At 43.1% G+C, this 17,213-nt stretch overlaps 1 long non-coding RNA gene across 1 annotated transcript in view; it reads right to left on the bottom strand.

The window, feature by feature from the left end:
• Positions 1–2,991: 2,991 nt before the first annotated feature.
• LOC141372626 (uncharacterized) overlaps positions 2,992–17,213 on the bottom strand; it is a 54,437-nt gene continuing 40,215 nt past the window's right edge. Inside the window, exon 3 of the long non-coding RNA XR_012377964.1 lies at positions 2,992–4,214. This is a non-coding gene — a long non-coding RNA (uncharacterized lncRNA). The remainder of the gene's footprint in view (positions 4,215–17,213) is intronic.

Genomic DNA, 17,213 nt, shown 5'->3' with positions numbered 1-17,213 from the left:
ATGTATCCTACTTTAAAGGAAATATGATTGGCTTCTATTTTATCTAATTCTGACATTGTATCAGGATAGATAAACTTTAAATCTGTTGATTTCTGGGTTGGTTTTTGTTTTTTGTTTTTTACAAATATATGTTTTTTCCTTTGGAAAAAATTAGGAAAATATACAATTTAAGTGTTGAGAATAAAAATACAGAGTTTAAACACATGGAGGGATGTTTTCAATAATGAAAGAAATGAGAAATGGAAAAAATTGAGCTTAGAAAAGGGTTATGCCTCTTGAAAAGACACCATTTCTCATAGCAAAAAATGTTGATTTCTAAATGCCTTTTCCCAGGCGTGGGCTCTAGAAGGATGTTGGCCAGGTTAAATGGTAGAGGAACATGGCCACTGGGGCTCTGTGCTTAGCACAGCAAGGCCTGGTGTGGCATCCCCTACATTGTACCCTAGACGACACCTTAGAGCAGAATCCCTTTTTCATTTAGGAAAACGTTCCAGTGTCTAAAAGGGCAATAACTATTAAGGACACCACTGTGACTGGTGTCCTTATTGAGGATTAGCTGTATGATAGGCCAGAATCTATCCATAAGCTATTCTAGACTAGCTACATAATTTGCAGATCACCCTGTATTTTAAAATACTTAAAATCTTAATCCATTAGCACAACTCCAATTGGAGGAGGGTAAGTACAATGTATTTCAGTTTCATTTTCTTAAGTTGGTTGATGAAAGTTAATATGGAACAAATCCTAGAATCAGCAAAGCTGCAGCCATTTATGATAAATGGGAATAGAAGAGAATATAGATTAAAATTCAGAGATTGTCTTGCCTTCAAAAAGCTGCTCAAACTTAACTGAATTATTTTAGTTCCTTTTCATTTCATTTCTTCTTTCTTCTGCCAGGTAGAAAAGCTGAAAAAGTAGTATAAATACGTAAGGGGCAGATTGAGGGGTTGGAGAGAGATGAAGTCAATTATTAGCCTCTAAAAGTCATGGACTTAAAAACAATTCAGGGTTGGAAAGAGGTTTAGCTGTCACCCATCCAGTCATCTAGTGCTTGGGGTGTCAGTCTCCCGCATAACCAGGAGGAGTACCATAGCTTCAAATAGATTACATCTTGTTTTGGGAGATGGCCCTAAGTTTCTGCTGCAGAATCACTGTGAGGTTGTCAAGAGCATGTGAAAGAACTTTGTAAACTGAACAGTTAACCTAGTAGAAGTTTATGGTGAGGGTGGGCATGGGGTGGAAGCTACAGGAAATCTGGCCACAGGGTCAGAAAGTAACCCATCGCAAGTATGGCCTCTCCTCTTCCTGGACTTCTTTGCTAGATCGCTTTATGGCTCTTGCAGGTTGTAAAGCCTTCCACGGGTCACACCCTGCTATTTCCCCTAAATCAACATATACTCTTCCCCCTTAGGCGAGTCTCTTCCCTAGCCACAGGCCACACTCATCTGCCCAGCTCTGCCATTACAACTGTCCAGGAGGCTGGTACATGGCGAAGCCTTGGTCTTTGGAGCAGGCAGCCTCGTGTGTGAATCCTCCCTGTCGTACTTGCCAGCTGGAGACCTCTGCTCTCGGCCACCGCATTTTCGTCTGTCCAAACTGGGCTTTTGGGAGCATGAGACAGAGTTGGCATGCAAACGTTTAAGCCTGTTATGGACTGAATTATATTGCCCCCAAATTCGTATATTGAAATTCTACCCCCCAGTAACTCAGACTGCATTCATGTTTGGGGATAAGGTCTATAAAGAGGTTATTAAGTTAACGTGAGGCCATTAGAGTAGGCCCTAATCCACTGTGACTGGTGTCCTTATAAGAGGAAGTCCGGACACGTGGACACTTGCCCCCAGGGATGACTGTGTGAAGGCACAGGAAGAAGATGGCCACTCACAAGCCAAGGAGACTGGCCTCGGAAGAAACCAACCTTGCCCACACCTCCATCTCAGACTTCTGGCTTCCAGAACTGAGAAAAATAAGTTTCTCTTTTTTAAGCCATTCGATCTGTGGTATTTTGTGATGGCAGCCCTAGCGAACTTAATACAAAGCCCCGGTACCTAACTTAGTCCAGAAAAAGACACTCTTCAAATACAGTTCACTAGAAAGCTCTTCCTTTTCCACCCAACCCTACCTTTTTATCCTAAAGCACAAGTTTTAGCGCTTCTGGTAATTACAACAATGGTGGACCGAATAAAATCCTCCAAAGATGTCCATTTCCTAATCTCCAGAAACAGTTTATGTGTTACCTTATATACTAAATATATAGTATATGTACAAAAGTGGCTTTGCAGATGTGATTGAGAACAATCTTGAGACGGGGATTATCGTGGTTCTCTGGGCGGGCACGCCGTAATCACAAGGCTCTTTGTAAGAGGGAGGCAAGAAGGCCAAAGTCAGCAGCAAGAGGTGGAACAATGGAAGGACAAGGTTAGAGCCATGCAAGGGGGGGGCGGGCGTGGGCCAAGGAAGGCAGATGGCTTTTAGAAGCCGAGAGAGACGGGGACACGGGTTCTCCCCTCAGAGCCTCCAGAGGGAACCAACCAGCTGACACCTTGACTTCCACCCAGTGGAACTGAGTTTGGACTTCTGACCTCCAGAACTGTAAGATTATAAATTTGTGTTGTTGTAAGCCACTACATCTGTGGTAATTTGTGACAGCGGCAACAAGTAAACTAATACAACTGTTCGAGCTCTGACTGACCCATCCTCTGAACGGCCAGAGCACGTGGTCGGTGCCAGTGGAGTAATTGCTAAGAACGCAAGTCCAGGAAAACAGCCTGTGTGGATTGGGGTCTCTGGTCTCTGCTCTAACGCCTGCTGGCTGGGTGAACGTGAGCCAGTTACGCGATCTCTCTGTGGTTCGGTTCCTCAAATGGGACTAATGATGGTACCCTTCTCGTGGAAATGGTCCGTCTCCATCTACTAGAATGCAGAGTCCATGGTAACTGGGACTTTGTCTTAGTCACGAAAATAGCCCCAATACACCATACCGTAGGCACTTGACAAATATTTGTAATTTATCGGACATCAGTGTGCTTTTTTTTTTTTCATTTTTATTGTGAAAGTGTCGTTGACATGCACGTTAGTTTCAAGTGTATAACATAGTTGATTCAACAACTCCATACATTATGCAATGCTGGTGTGCTAACATTTGAATACCCACCACAACTACTGTTAGGTGCAACCATTAGAAATTATTAATGCCATACAACAACATATAAAAAACTTCACCATGTGAGACACCATGATAAAAATACACATTTTCATGTACACATGATTAAAACTGTAAAAATACATATAACAGAGATTAAAGAAACAAAAATAGAAAGCTATGTCATGGGTAGTAAGTTATTATAATTTTGCTTTATAATAAAATTGGGGGACACTGGTCCTATATTTCACATTTTAAGCTAATTTATGAATGTAACATTCAGTTCTTCCCGTATTATTTTTACTTTTTATATTTACATTTATTTTTAAGATTTTATTTATTTATTTGACAGAGGGAGACACAACGAGAGAGGGAACACAAGCAGGGGGAGTGGGAGAGGGAGAAGCAGGCCCCCCGCGGAGCAGGGAGCCCGCTGCGGGGCTCGATCCCGGGACCCTTGGATCATGACCTGAGCCAAAGGCAGACACTTAACGACTGAGCCACACATATTTATATTTACATTTAAAAAATAGACTTCAACACAACCTATATGTAGTCCCTATAAAAACAAAGGAAAGAAGATTATTATCATTATGTTAATAACTTCTTTCCAAAATAAAGGATAGGATTACATACTATCGGAAGGTCTGTAACTTGCAGTCCCAGACTTTCATGCCTTCAAGTGATGATCGTTACCCACATCTGAAAAAGAATTACAGTTCTAACAAAGAAAATAAATCCCAACAGAGTACCCAAGTTGAAACATCCTTTTGGCTACCCATAAGTCACACTGTAAACAGTCACTTCCCCATCTCACTGTGGAACCAACATAGTTTCTTAATCAGTGATGTCCAAAGGGTTCCTACAGTGTTGGGCAATGAGCCGCCGCACCTTCCCTGTTCTCTGAAACATACGGCCAGGAAGAGCAACAGCACCTTCTTGTCCTCGGCAATAGCTGACAAAGGGTATGAAATGAAGTGGTGCCCATAGCTTTCTTTTCTTCTATCTTTTAAAAATAACATTAACCGCACTTTTTTCGTGGTGCAAAAGTAACATGTACGTTGTGGGAAGTCTAGAGATACAGAAAAGCACAAAGGGGAAAATAGAATTGATTTTAACATCATTGCCGAAAGGTATGCACTATTACCAGATTGATAGTCTTCTAGATTTTTTTATACGCATATAAAAATATTTTTAATAAAATTGGAGTCACATTGCACTTCTTTTTCAAAATCTAATTCTATTTTACTAAATATTTTCCCATCACATTAAACCTTCTTTCAAAATATGAGCATTTATTGGTTGCATAGGTTATCACATATGCCTGTACAATCATTTAATCCTATTATTGATTACGTAGGGTTTTTACTTTTTTTCCTCCACAAACACTAGTGCTCTGAATAGATTCATATCTTTGGGTACATCTCTGATTATTTCCATTGGATAAATTGCTAGAAGCAGAACGTCTCTGTGTGCATATTTCCAGGGATTGTGGTGTGGGATGAGAAGGTTAGGCATGGTGGTAAGCACGTTTTAAAGAAAGGCCTATATTTTTATCTGCAGTACTTGAAGGCCTCTTTCCTCAGAGTCTAGTCAACACTAAGACATCATTTTTTAATCTCTGCCAGTTACAAGGTAAGATAGTACATTGTTCCACTTAGATACAGAGATATTTAGTTACTCTTCCTCACCTATTGACATTTTAATCAGAAATGGGAAAACTCCTTAGCTTTCCCGTCTCAGCAATGAGCTAGAATCGTAAGAGCAAAGAGCACAGGGACTAGAACAGCATGAGCAGACACTACTTGCTTGTTGGGTGGATAAATGGAGCTGTTGGGGCAGGTGGGGGTCATAGAGACTACCTAGACCAGTGAATTTCTCTAACTTTTGTTAAATTGGCAACAGAAATACATTTTTCCAATAACATCTTATAAACACAGATGAAAGCGGAGACATGTCCCTTTAACCTGGATGAAGGTGCCTGAATCCTCCCTTCTGAGCATCCCTTTCTTGGTGAAGAGAGAGCCCCTGCTGGACTTCCGGGGAGCCTTAGGATTCTCACACAACCCAGTTTGAGAACTGTTTATCCCCTCATTTTGTTTGTGAGGAAACCTAGGACCTAGAGAAATAATTTACTCATAATCACAAGTTATTGTCAGATGAGACTTGAGATGAGAATGAACATTTAAATTCATGCAGTTACTAACTATATGACTTAGAACAAAATATTTAAACTTTTCTGGGTTCAATTTGTTTGAAACGAGGATTGAAATAACATCTACCTCATGGTGGCAGTGTAAGGATTGCACAAGAAAATAAAATAATCTCCAGTCTCATGACTAAATGTCCTCTGTGTATTGATTACTCCCAAATATGTACCTCCAGCCTAACTTCCCCCGTGAACTTGAACGGGGCAGAATTGGATATTGAACGGCCTACTCGATACGTCTCTCGGAGTGCTAAACAGGCATCTCTAACTTAACGTGTTTCCTTTCAATTTTTTTATTGTTATGTTAATCACCATACATTACATCATTAGTTTTTGATGTAGTGTCTAACTTAACATGTTTGAAACTGAGCTCCCGCCCATCCCCCTCAAACCTCCTCCCACCCTCCGCACCATCTCACTAATGGCATCTCCTCTTCCTGTTGCTCTGCCCAGAACCTTGGGTTTGTCCACAATGCCCCCCTTTCTCTCACATATCCATGTCCAAGACATTAGAAGAGCTTCTTGGCTCTACCCTCAAAATGTATGCAGAACCCCACCTTTTCTTACTACCTCCACTCGACCACCCTGGTCCAAGTACCACCCTCTCTCTCCAGATTAGTGCTTCCTAACTGCTCTCCCCTCTCTTCCCTTCCCCTCTCATTCCATTCTCACCCCAAGAGCCAGGGTGACCCTGTTAAGACATAAGCCAGCACCTGCCATGCCTCAGCTCAGAACCTGTCAGGGGCTCCCAGTTCTGTCAGTGTCAAGCCAAAGTCCCAAGCATGGCCCCCTGGCGCCGCCTGCCCCAGCCGCCTGTCACCTCCTGACTCTCCCACCGCCCTCTCCCTTGCCACGCGGCTCCAGCCTTCACCGGCCTCACGGTAGTTCCTGGACGGCCTCCCCCAGGGTCCGCCCGGGCTGCCCTCACCTCCTGCTATCTTTGCCCAAAGAGCACCACCCCAGCACAGCCTTGTCTCCCCTCTCTAACATTTGTCCAGAAACAAACGCCTTTTTCTCTTGGCTTTCTTTTCCTCCATAGTAAGTTTTACTTCTTCATTGTCTGTCCTCATCATCTAGGATCTAAGCTCCATGAGGGCAGAGATGTTTTCCGCCTTGATCAATACTTTATCTCCAATGTCTGGAAGAGTGCCTAGCACAGAGTAAGCGCTCCCTAAATGTCTGTTGAATGAAGCATATATGGAGAGCTTTTAACAGCACAGTATGTGCTCATGAAATATTGTCTTCCTTTGCAGGCATTTTCAGCACCGGTGTTCCTTGCCAAACTCTCTCGTTTTCTAAAAGCCATCTAGGAGGAGCTACTCACTTAAGAGACAGCTGATTTTAAGGTGCTATTTTTTTTAAAGATTTTATTTATTTATTTGAGAGAGAGAGCACAAATGGAGTGGGGGGGGGGAAGAGGGAGAAGCAGGGTTCCCCCTGAGCAGGGAGCCCAAACACCAAGCTCCATCCCAGGACCCCGGGATCATGACCTGAGCCGAAGGCAGACGCTTAACCCACTGAGCTACCCAGGAGCCCCCCAAATTAAATGTATTAATTAATTTTTTTCCTTAGGCAACATTGAGCATTGTAACAAAAGTAAATTATCATGACCCTTACTTCCTTTATACTTAGTAGAAATATGACACTATCTATCTGTGAAGAGAATTACTGGGATCCAAGGTCAGGTCCTGTTTCAGGAATGCCTCATAAACACAAATTGCTTTCCCTCTACATTATTTTCTCCAAGAGAGATAAGGACAACATTAACACTTTATTTTTTTTAAAGATTTTATTTATTTTGGATAGAGACACAGCGAGAGAGGGAACACAAGCAGGGGGAGTGGGAGAGGGAGAAGCAGGCTTCCCGCAGAGCAGGGAGCCCGATGTGGGGCTCGATCCCAGGACCCTGAGATCATGACCTGAGCCGAAGGTGGACGCTTAACGACTGAGCCACGCAGGCGCCCCAACATTAACACTTTAGAATCAAGAGTGAGTTTATGTCTGTGATCATCAGTATTTTAGTACTAAAGATAAACACTCCGTAAATATCTTAAATTCACTTGAAAATGTTACCAGTAAAGTTTTTAGCACAAGCTAATTAATTAATCATTGAAAATTGTTGAGGTCTCAGGATATGCAGAAGAATGTTAGGAAAAAGGTATATGGCTTTGTAATCTTTCCCCATTCATGTTTCTGGTTTTCTTCCTTTCCTTTCTGGCTGGTCTTTCTCATCTGTGTAGACGGGCCCTCCTCTAAAGTCAATGTCAATGAAAGTTATAGTAATACATGTAAATGTGTTCTAGAAAGAAGGAACCACAGTGTAAAGCCTTACAATAGGGACAGATCAAGCAGAACAAAAAGGTCAAATTTCCGATCGTATTTCCATAGCCATGCTACATTAAAAAAGCAGTAGTGAGAGCGCTGGTGGAGAAACAAAATGCGTTTACCATATGACCCAGCAATCTCACACCTACATAATAGAGAAAATAAAACTTGGTTCACACAAAAACCTGCGCACGAATGTTTACAGTAGCTTGACACATAATCAGTCCAAACTGGAAAAAACCAAATATCCTTCAATTGGTGAAGGGTTAGCAAACTGGCGTGTGGGGGTGGGGGTGGGTGTGTACATATATAAATATGAAATAGAATATTACCCATCAATAAAAAGGAACAAACTAATGATACATGCAGCCACATGCATGGATGTCAAATGCCAAGTGAAGGAAGCCAGGCTCCAAAAGCAATGTACTGGAGGATTCCTGGGAAAGGCAAAACTATGGGGACAGAAGACCAAGCAGTGGTTGCCAGAAACCAGGAGAAGAGTTGAATACAAAAGAGCACGAGGGAATTTGGGATGTCATGAAACTGTTCTATATCTTGATTTCAGTGATTTTACAAAGTTGTATGCATTTGTTAAAACTCAGAACTGTACACTCACACACATACACACACACACACACAAAAGTAAATTTTATGGTATGTTAATTATACCACACACAAAGTGAATGGAACTCATTTTCATCAAGTTGGGGTGAGAAGAGCCAAAATGCAAACACATTGTTGCTGTGCTAATTCCGTTAGGAGCTAAACTTCTATTGCTGTAAATCTGTCTGCGTATGGATTTACGTTCCAGAAGAACTGCCCTTTTTCTGAGACCTACCTTCCTAAAGCTGGCATTTTAATAAGAAATAAAGAAGTGAGTAGGTAAATAAATGTGCACAGCTAAATAAATAAATATACTATTTAAAATAATATAATCTGACATAGTGGTAAGTTATTATGAAGAAAAACAAAGCTTGATAAAGGGAAAGAGTTACGGGAAAGGGAGGATGTTTGATAGATGCTGGGGAAACCATTCTGAATCACAGTTGGACAGAGGCTTCCATGATGTGATGGGGGAAGCTGTGTAATAACTGGAGCCACAGGGGCACCTGGGTGGCTCAGTCAGTTAAGCATCTGCCTTTGGCTAGGGTCATGATCTCAGGGTCCTGGGGTCGAGCCCCGTGTTGGGCTCCCTGCTCAGTGGGGAGTCTGCCTCTCCTTCTCCTTCCCCCTGCTTGTGCTCTGTATCTCTCTCTCTCTCATTCACTTTCTCAAATAAATAAATAAAATCTTTAAAAAAAAAAGTAACTGGAGCAACAATGTTCCAGGAGAAGGAATAGCAAGAGTGTCAACCTTGTCAACCTTGAACCGGGGATGAATCAGATACAAGGAGCAACCGGAAGGGCAGATTTCTGGTCTTCTCTCCATAGTCCAAAACATTATAAATTCAGATGATTTTAATTAACACTTATCAAAATTATAAAATACTGGGAAAAATTTGGTCTCTCTCTTTTAAAACGATAACTTGAAGATACGCACAACTACTGTTAAAAGAGAATTGGGAATCTAAAGCAAATGTGTCAGTGTGACTACTTGCAAACTAGTCAATATAGGCAGATAACTTATCAAGAGAATATCAGGAAAAACCCAGAAGTGAAGAACCAGTGTGCTAATTATTAATTTTTGCCTCTCAGCTCTAAATTCAGCCTTCATTACTGGCTCTGCAATAATGGAGGTGGACCCTGTAAGCATTTCTCCTTGGTAATGAGCGTGACATGAAGCTTTGTCAGTAGAGGGCGCTGGAGGGACCCTGCAGGAAGAAGGGCCCCTCTTCCTGGTTCAGGCGCATTTCTATTTGGTTCTTGCTTCTAACATGTGGCTGTCAGCAGCGTGTGCTGGGGACATCCAATAATGCTCCTTCCTGAGTGTTAAGAACTGAATTGTGAACCCCCAAAATTCTTCTGTTGATGTCCTAACCCCCAGTACCTTAGAATGTGAATGTATTGGAGATAGGGTCTTTAGAAGGCTGATTAAGGTTAAATGAAGTCATTAGGATGGGCCCTAATCCAATATAACTTGTGTCCTTATAAGAAGAAGAGCTCACACAGAGGGAAGACCATGTGAAGACATCAGAAGAAACCATCTACAAGCCAAGGAGAAATGTCTCAAAAGAAATCAACCCTCACAACACCTTTTCCTTGGACTTCTAGCCTTCAGAACTATGAGGAAATAAATTCCTGTCAGTTTAAGCCACCCAGTTTGGTGCTTTGTTACAGCAACTCTAGTAAACTAATATACCATTAATGCACATTAGGGCAAGCCCTTAGCCCCATTGCAGCCCAGCGACCACTTAGCTGCAACCACCCTGACATTAGGCTTCAAGATTCTCAGCTGGAAAACGGGTTTCCTGATGCCCTAAATCCCTGCACAGTCCCATCCTCCAGCCTTCATTTTCCTGCACCTTGGTTGGAGTGGCTTGCCACCCTCGCCCACACATACCCCAGAGGTTGTTTCTGGCTTGCCAGTCCTGGCCATGATTTCCTGGCCCGGCTCAGCCCTCCTGCCCTCCAGAAGGGTGTTCCCTACTTGTCCAGTGCTACAGACCAGCTCCGGCCAAGGGCCACCCAGCAACTTGGTCACCATCTAGTGGGCTGAAACCACTCCTCCAACCAGGTTTGAGTCCCAGCTCTGGGAGAGGGGACCCCTTCCAAGTTTATTTTTTCCTTACTAAGACATTCTTTAGCATTCTTTTTATTCCTTATAGTTATTACCCTGTTACCATTAATAATTCTTTTCTTTAAAGATTTTATTTATTATTTATTTATTTATTTATTTATTTATTTATTTATTTATTTATTTATAGAGAGCATGAACAGAGGGAGGGGTAGAGGGAGAGGGAGAGAGAGAATCTCAAGCAGAGTCTGCGCTGAGCACGGAGCCCCACAGGGGGCTCGATCTCACAACCCTGAGCTTATGACCTGAGCTGAAATCAAGAGTAGAACACCTAACCGACTGAGCCACCCAGGCACCCCTAGTTAATAATTTTTTATATTAAACTTTCCCTGTTGAAATGTTGTTTGGACTCTCATGGTACACTCTGACGGATACAGATTTGGCACTGGGAGCAGCCCCAGGAGGGAGACCTGCAAAGGTGGGATTTGGGGGTTGGCTTGGTCATGCTCTTTGGTTAGAGCTGAGCGCCGAGCTCCTTGCCAATGAGAAACGGGAATCCCTGGCATGTTGGGACATCACAGCCACATCATCACCCGTGTTTGATTGTGATGAAGTAGAAACGGAAGCAAGGGTCTTAGCAGCCGAAGTGGTTGCTGCATTTGACCGTTGAGGCAGTCGATGAGGACAATGAGGAGTGTGGTGTGAGATGGGGCGTGGAGAGGGCACCTGAATACTTATAAAATGACAAATGCGACTCTTTGAACCCTCAGCTTTCTCAAGCCAGAAAGCTTCCATGACAGCCCTTGAGCAATCTTTTCTTTTTACCCAGAGGGCTAATATTGCTGAAAACTAAACACAAAATGTAATTATCTAGGTTGCTGAATTATAACAATGGTTGAATTTACAGTTTCTGAGCCTCTCTTTCCTGTGGAAACAGCACGCAAACTAAGCCCAAGCAAATGAGTCTTCCTTTGCTTAAATACCTGTGAAAACCTCGTCTGGGGCAAATTTCTTGGAGGGATCTTTGATTCTCCTCAAGGCCCAGCCCAGGCACCTCCTTTTATAGTAGATGCATAAGCTAGGGTGAAATCTCAGCCTGTTCCCAGAGGCCGGGGACGCACTCTGACCCAGGAAGAAATAGTTTACATGCCCAAAGAACTGCCACACTTCTCTAATATATCATCAGAAACCTGGGGAACATATGTGGGAGACCAAGAAGTGGGAAATATAACACAGGGCCCGGCCAAATTCACTGCTAGGAGTATGCTTACTAAGAGCCTTCCCGGCACGATGTGGAGGCGGTGGTCCAAAGCCTTAGGGAGTTAGGAACACTGGACTGGATTCATCATGGGCAACCTGCGCATCCTCCTCCCATCTATGTTCCAGGAAAAGGTCCAGAAGGCCGTTTCTCTTCGCTAAGGCATCTGCGTCCTTGGAAAGCTCTGCGGGCGCTCTCTTTGATAGGCTAGCTGATTTCAGTGGGATGGGATGATGGGAACCCAGAGTATCAGAGGCCAACCGGCAGCATTTGTTTTTGAAGATTTTATTTATTTGTTTGTTTGTTTGTTTATTTATTTATTTATTTATTTATTTATTTGACAGAAAGAGAGCAAGCACAAGCAGGGGGAGCGGCAGGCAGAGGGAGAGGGAGAAGCAGGCTCCCTGTTGAGGGACTCCCAATGCAGGACTCGATCCCAGGACCCTGGGAACATGACCTGCGCTGAAGGCCGACACTTAACTGACTGAGCCACCCAGGTGTTCCCAACTGGCAGCGTTCAACAGCCAAAAACAAGCTGTGCGAGCATTTTCACCATAAAGGGCGGCAGGGACATATCAGTAACCAGATTGCTTTGGCTCACAAAGATCTGGAAGCAGCTAAGTGATCAGAATACTTGGGCAGGCTGCCATATGGCTTGATCTGGACCACAGGGAAAAGTCTAACTCTGGTAGCCAGAGACCGGGCTTGAGTTATTTTACTGACAACTCACTGCCATTCCCTCAGTTTCTTGAGCTAAGTGAATTTACAGACTCAGAGGTCTTCGAATGAAGAGGGTGGGTGTCTTGTGGCCCACCCTAAACAGAGCCGCACAGGGAGAGGAATTCTGGGCCACCCCCCCCCACACACACACACAGTAAGGGGAAGAGCGGGGATTTGAGTGCCAGCCCCTAATCTTAACCACTATTATCTTTTATCTCCCTGTGGGGCACGAGGTGCTAAAACCCTCAACCCCGGTCTGAAAGACACGTAATTACGTCCAGCTGGAGCTCACCATGACGTGAATGTTGAGGACAGTACATGGCATTCTAGATCCTCAGTGGCAAATCTGCAGGGGCAATAAATATGACTGCTTTTCCTCTTTCCTCCTTTGGGAGAAGAGGCTTCTGGGAACACACAGCCAGAGGACAGTATCTGATGCCTATGTGTCCACCCTAGTTTTTTCCCTATTGTGGTTAATAACTGTACCGATAAACTCAGCGCTGCTGTATCAATAAACTCAGACCTTTCTAGGCTGGCATGCGAGGACTCCTTACCCCTTAGCTAGGTCCCACTTTGCCTGGGACTGAGCTATTTCCTGGGATATGAGACTTTCTGTGCTACAGCTAGGCAACTCCCAGGCAAACCAGAACCCTTATAATCCTGTTGGCTTGCCCCCATTCCCACAGCTGCATTGCCTAGGAGTACAGGAAAACAGAAAAATGAATCGCTCAGATCTTACCTGATTTGGGCTCTACTTTAGGATCGAATTAAGTATGTCAATCTATGTGTAATTTTTTTGATAAACGCCACTCTAAATTTTATATATATTTTAGCTACTAGTATTGATTCCAATCAGATGGTAAAATATGTATCATAAACTCAATGGATGAATAGTTCATGTGACGCAGCCTCATGGCCCCAAATTCCATAAAGTCCATCATAAACAAACCTGACTTCAAAATAATTTCCCCAGTATGTTCAACATATCTTAACACCAGTAAAAAAATCTACAACTTTTCAGGGGGAACAAATAGTATATAGATGAACTTAATGCTCAGGCAATGTGGAAACTCTTTCAGACTTTCTTTCAACAGCTGCCCACTGAGCCTTTTTTTTTTTCTTTAAAAGATTATTTTAGGGACGCCTTGGTGGTTCAGTCGATTAAGCATCGGCCTTCGGCTCAGATCATGATCCCGGGGCCCTGGGATCGAGCCCCATGTTGGGCTCCCTGCTCAGTGGGGAGCCTGCTTCTCCCTCTCCCTCTGCCAGCCTCTCTCCCTGCTTGTGCTCTCTCTCTCTGTGTCAAATAAATAAATAAAATCTTTTAAAAAATAAGAAAATAAAAATAAAATAAAGTAAAAGATTATTTCAGTTCTATTTTTAACGCTTTTATTTCTTCATATAGGAAGACTAATAATCAGGTAAATGTTTAGAAGGCAGACCACAGATAAAGGACAATAACGAAGCAATTTTCTTCCACGCTGGAATCACAGGTTCAAGCACTAAACTTCAAAACAACCCCAGCAGCCATCTGACCTGGCACCTCTAGTTACCTAATAGAGAGGTAGGTCATGTGACATGCTAAGACTGATAAAGTACAGAAGTACTTGTTACTGGTTTTCTTCTTCTTTTTTTTTTTTAAAGATTTTATTTATTTATTTGACAGATAGAGACACAGCGAGAGAGGGAACATAAGCAGGGGGAGTGGGAGAGGGAGAAGTTATCTTCCTCTGACCACAGGGGTTAGCCGTTATGGCCAGTTCCTTAGAGGAGAGGAACGGGAAATTGACATCAGGACCTTTAGAATTGTGTAAAGTGCAGAGTGGATTCAGTTGTTCTTTTTTTCTTTCTTTCTTTCTTTCTTTTTTACGGTTTTGAGGTTTTTGAAATTGAAGTATGATTAACACACAGTGTTACATTAGTTTCAGGTGGACAGTAGAGTGACTCAACAATTCTCTACTCAGTGCTCATCATGTTAAGGGTACTCTTAATCCCCATCCCCTATTTCAACCATTCCCCCTCCCACCCACCCACCTCCCCTCTGGAAACCACTGGTTTGTTCCAAATAGTTAAGAGTCTGAGGTTTTTTGTTTATCTCTTTTCTTCTTCGTTCATTTGTTTTGTTCTTTAAATTCCACATACGAGTGAAATCATGGCATTTGTGTTTCTCTGACTTATTTCACTTAGCATTATGCCCTCGAGCTGCATCCTGTTGTTGCAAATGACAAGATCTCATTCTTTTTTTATTAAAGATTTTATTTATTTATTCATGTGACACAGAGAAAGAGAGAGAGAGAGAGAGAGGCAGAGGGAGAAGCAGGCTCCCCGCAGAGCAGGGAACCTGATGTGGGACTCGATCCCAGGACCCCAGGATCATGACCTGAGCCGACTGAGCCACCCAGGCGCCCGATCTCATTTTTTTTATGGTTCAATAATATTCCATTGTTTTTATATACCACATATTTTGTATCCATTCATCTATCAGTGGACACTTGGGCTGCTTCCATATCTTTGCTACAGTAAAGAATGCGGCAGTAAACACTGGGATGCATGTATCACTTTGAATTAGTGCTTTTATTTTCTTTGGGTAGATACCCCACAGTGGATTTATTGGGTCATATGGAGATTTCTTTGGCTTTCTCAGCAGCAAAGCCTATGTGAAGCCTGCGGTCCTGGGATCAAAGCCAGGTCTCACATGGAGACCCCGCTTTACCACAGAGGACATTAGCATTGGTTCTTGCTATATCTCACACTGGTAATCTTGAAATCCGTTAAGTGAGGTCCGAGATCCTTCGCTACCTGAGTCATCATCCCCATTTGAGATACCTAGGATTTATCAACTCGAAGTGTCCTTGCACTCTGCGCAGGGGACACAACGGGAGGCTTCTTTCCAGTTTCTTAGGAGACACTCAGCAGTATGTATCCACATTGAGTCGCGATTGGTTTGGTCAAACAGCATGAACAGATAAAACAAGTCAGCTCCTCTTCTAGATTGGAGGCAGTCATCTTCCTTAAATGACATCTGTAGTCAAAACTCTGAAACCAGCCTTCAACAGCCAACCTTGGTGGTCCTGCACAGTTTTTAAATAACTTCCACTGCCTCTTCCTTCCTCCTTATCAATGGGGAAGTGGTAGGAGTTTGTGGGGCAGGAACCATGGGCTGATGAGTTTCATGAGGCTTCAATTTTAAGGTCTACAGGCTTTACACACATGGTCTCAAAAGTCCTCCTGTATCTCAGAGCATGCTAGCGCAGCATAATGGAATTCCACACTTCCTCATTTTTTATTAACTCAGAATCCTTAGCTCTAAGGGCAAACCCTTTCTTTGCTCTTAGTCTTTTCTAAGAAAACAAAGAGAGGCAGGCAGACTGTATGATTCTATGTATAGGAAGTTCTGGAATAGGCAAAACTAAGCTATAGTGACAGAAACCAGATCAGTGGTCTCCTGGGGAGTTGTGGGGGGACTGACAGCAATGGGGCACTGGGAACTTTGAGGTTGTTGAAAATGTTGTGTATTTTGTCAGGGATATACATTTGTCAACGTTATCAGACTGCCCACTTTAAATGTATGTGTTTTATTGTATGTAAATTATATCTCAATAAATTTGATTTTTAAGTCCTTTTTATTGCCTTGGAAATTTTTCACAAGCATCACATCATTACAAGGATTGAGCTTCCTGACAATTGTCTTTCAGTTCAGGGCCAAGTGAAACTAACCCTCGTCCATCTTTTGTGCGTGTCCTTTGATAGCTGACTTTCCTAGAGAATTTACTAGGCTGCTAAGTGTGTCACTTTAGATAATTCTCCCTTTTCTTCCTATCCAAGATCATCCTTGTTTGCAAGATTTAGAATCTGATTTTAAAGCACTTCTTCTAGACACTTGTCATCTTCCCTTTAAGGGTGGTCCAGGGACTGCTCCCATTTATCATAAAATTTCAGGTCTGGGGGCACCTGGGTGGCTCAGTCGGTTGACTGTCCGACGCTTGATTTCGGCTCAGGTCACGATCTCAGGGTCGTGAGATGGAGCCCCGCGTCGGGTTCCACACCCAGCACGGAGTCTGCTTGTCCCTCTCCCTCTGCTCCTCCCCACCGCCATGCCCCACCCTCCATCTCTCTAAAATATATAAATAAAAATAAAATCTTAAAAAAAACATTTCAGGTCTGTGTCAACAAAATCTACGTTACCTATCTGATCACGTCCAATCCTCCCTACCATGAACCCTAGAATAACCAGATTACTTCTTTCCCATGAGTTCATGTCACTTCTACTTCCCTGACCAGTTCCTCTTGTGGCTAGCACTTAGTACTTACTTCCTCTACATTCTGAGAAAACTTCCAGGTTAAAAAAAAAAAAATTGCTCACTCCCTAAGGCATGATAGTTTTGGGACAAAAAAGAACTTTGAAGTCAGTAACCACTGCTTCACTTTGTTATATGAGACATCCGAGGTCCTTAAGGGTTTGAGGTGTTTGCCCAGAGTCAGGGAATAAAACTGCACTGAAACATCATCTCCATCAGGGCCACTGTGTACTGTTGGGCCAGATGTTTATTGCCGAGGGGCAACCAGCCAAGGGCTGAGTGGGAACTTAATTTAGTGTGGGCTCCACTCCCTGCTTGAGGCTCTACCCCTCCTCAGGGGAGACAGCTGCCCTCTAATTAGTGATCTACCATCACTCCACCATCCCATCTTCTCATCCGAGGAAACGGCACTTTCAGAACCAGAGCATAGTTACAGGAAAGGAGAATGCTGCATTTTTTCGACCTCTGAGTGCAGTTCAACCCATTATACCTGGCCCTTCCAGTTCCAGGAGGCATGCTGTGCACATTATCCAGGAGTCACAGAGTTCAAATATAAATTGTCAGTGTGAGTCTTTTGATGCCCTTGAG

The sequence above is a fragment of the Callorhinus ursinus genome, unplaced genomic scaffold (genome assembly GCF_003265705.2).
Source record: "Callorhinus ursinus isolate GAN/ISIS: 27379988/994484 unplaced genomic scaffold, GSC_fseal_2.0 scaffold4, whole genome shotgun sequence".
NCBI classification, from domain to species: domain Eukaryota; kingdom Metazoa; phylum Chordata; class Mammalia; order Carnivora; family Otariidae; genus Callorhinus; species Callorhinus ursinus.
Note: the sequence above shows the minus strand (reverse complement) of the source record. Positions and strands in the feature narration are given on the sequence as shown.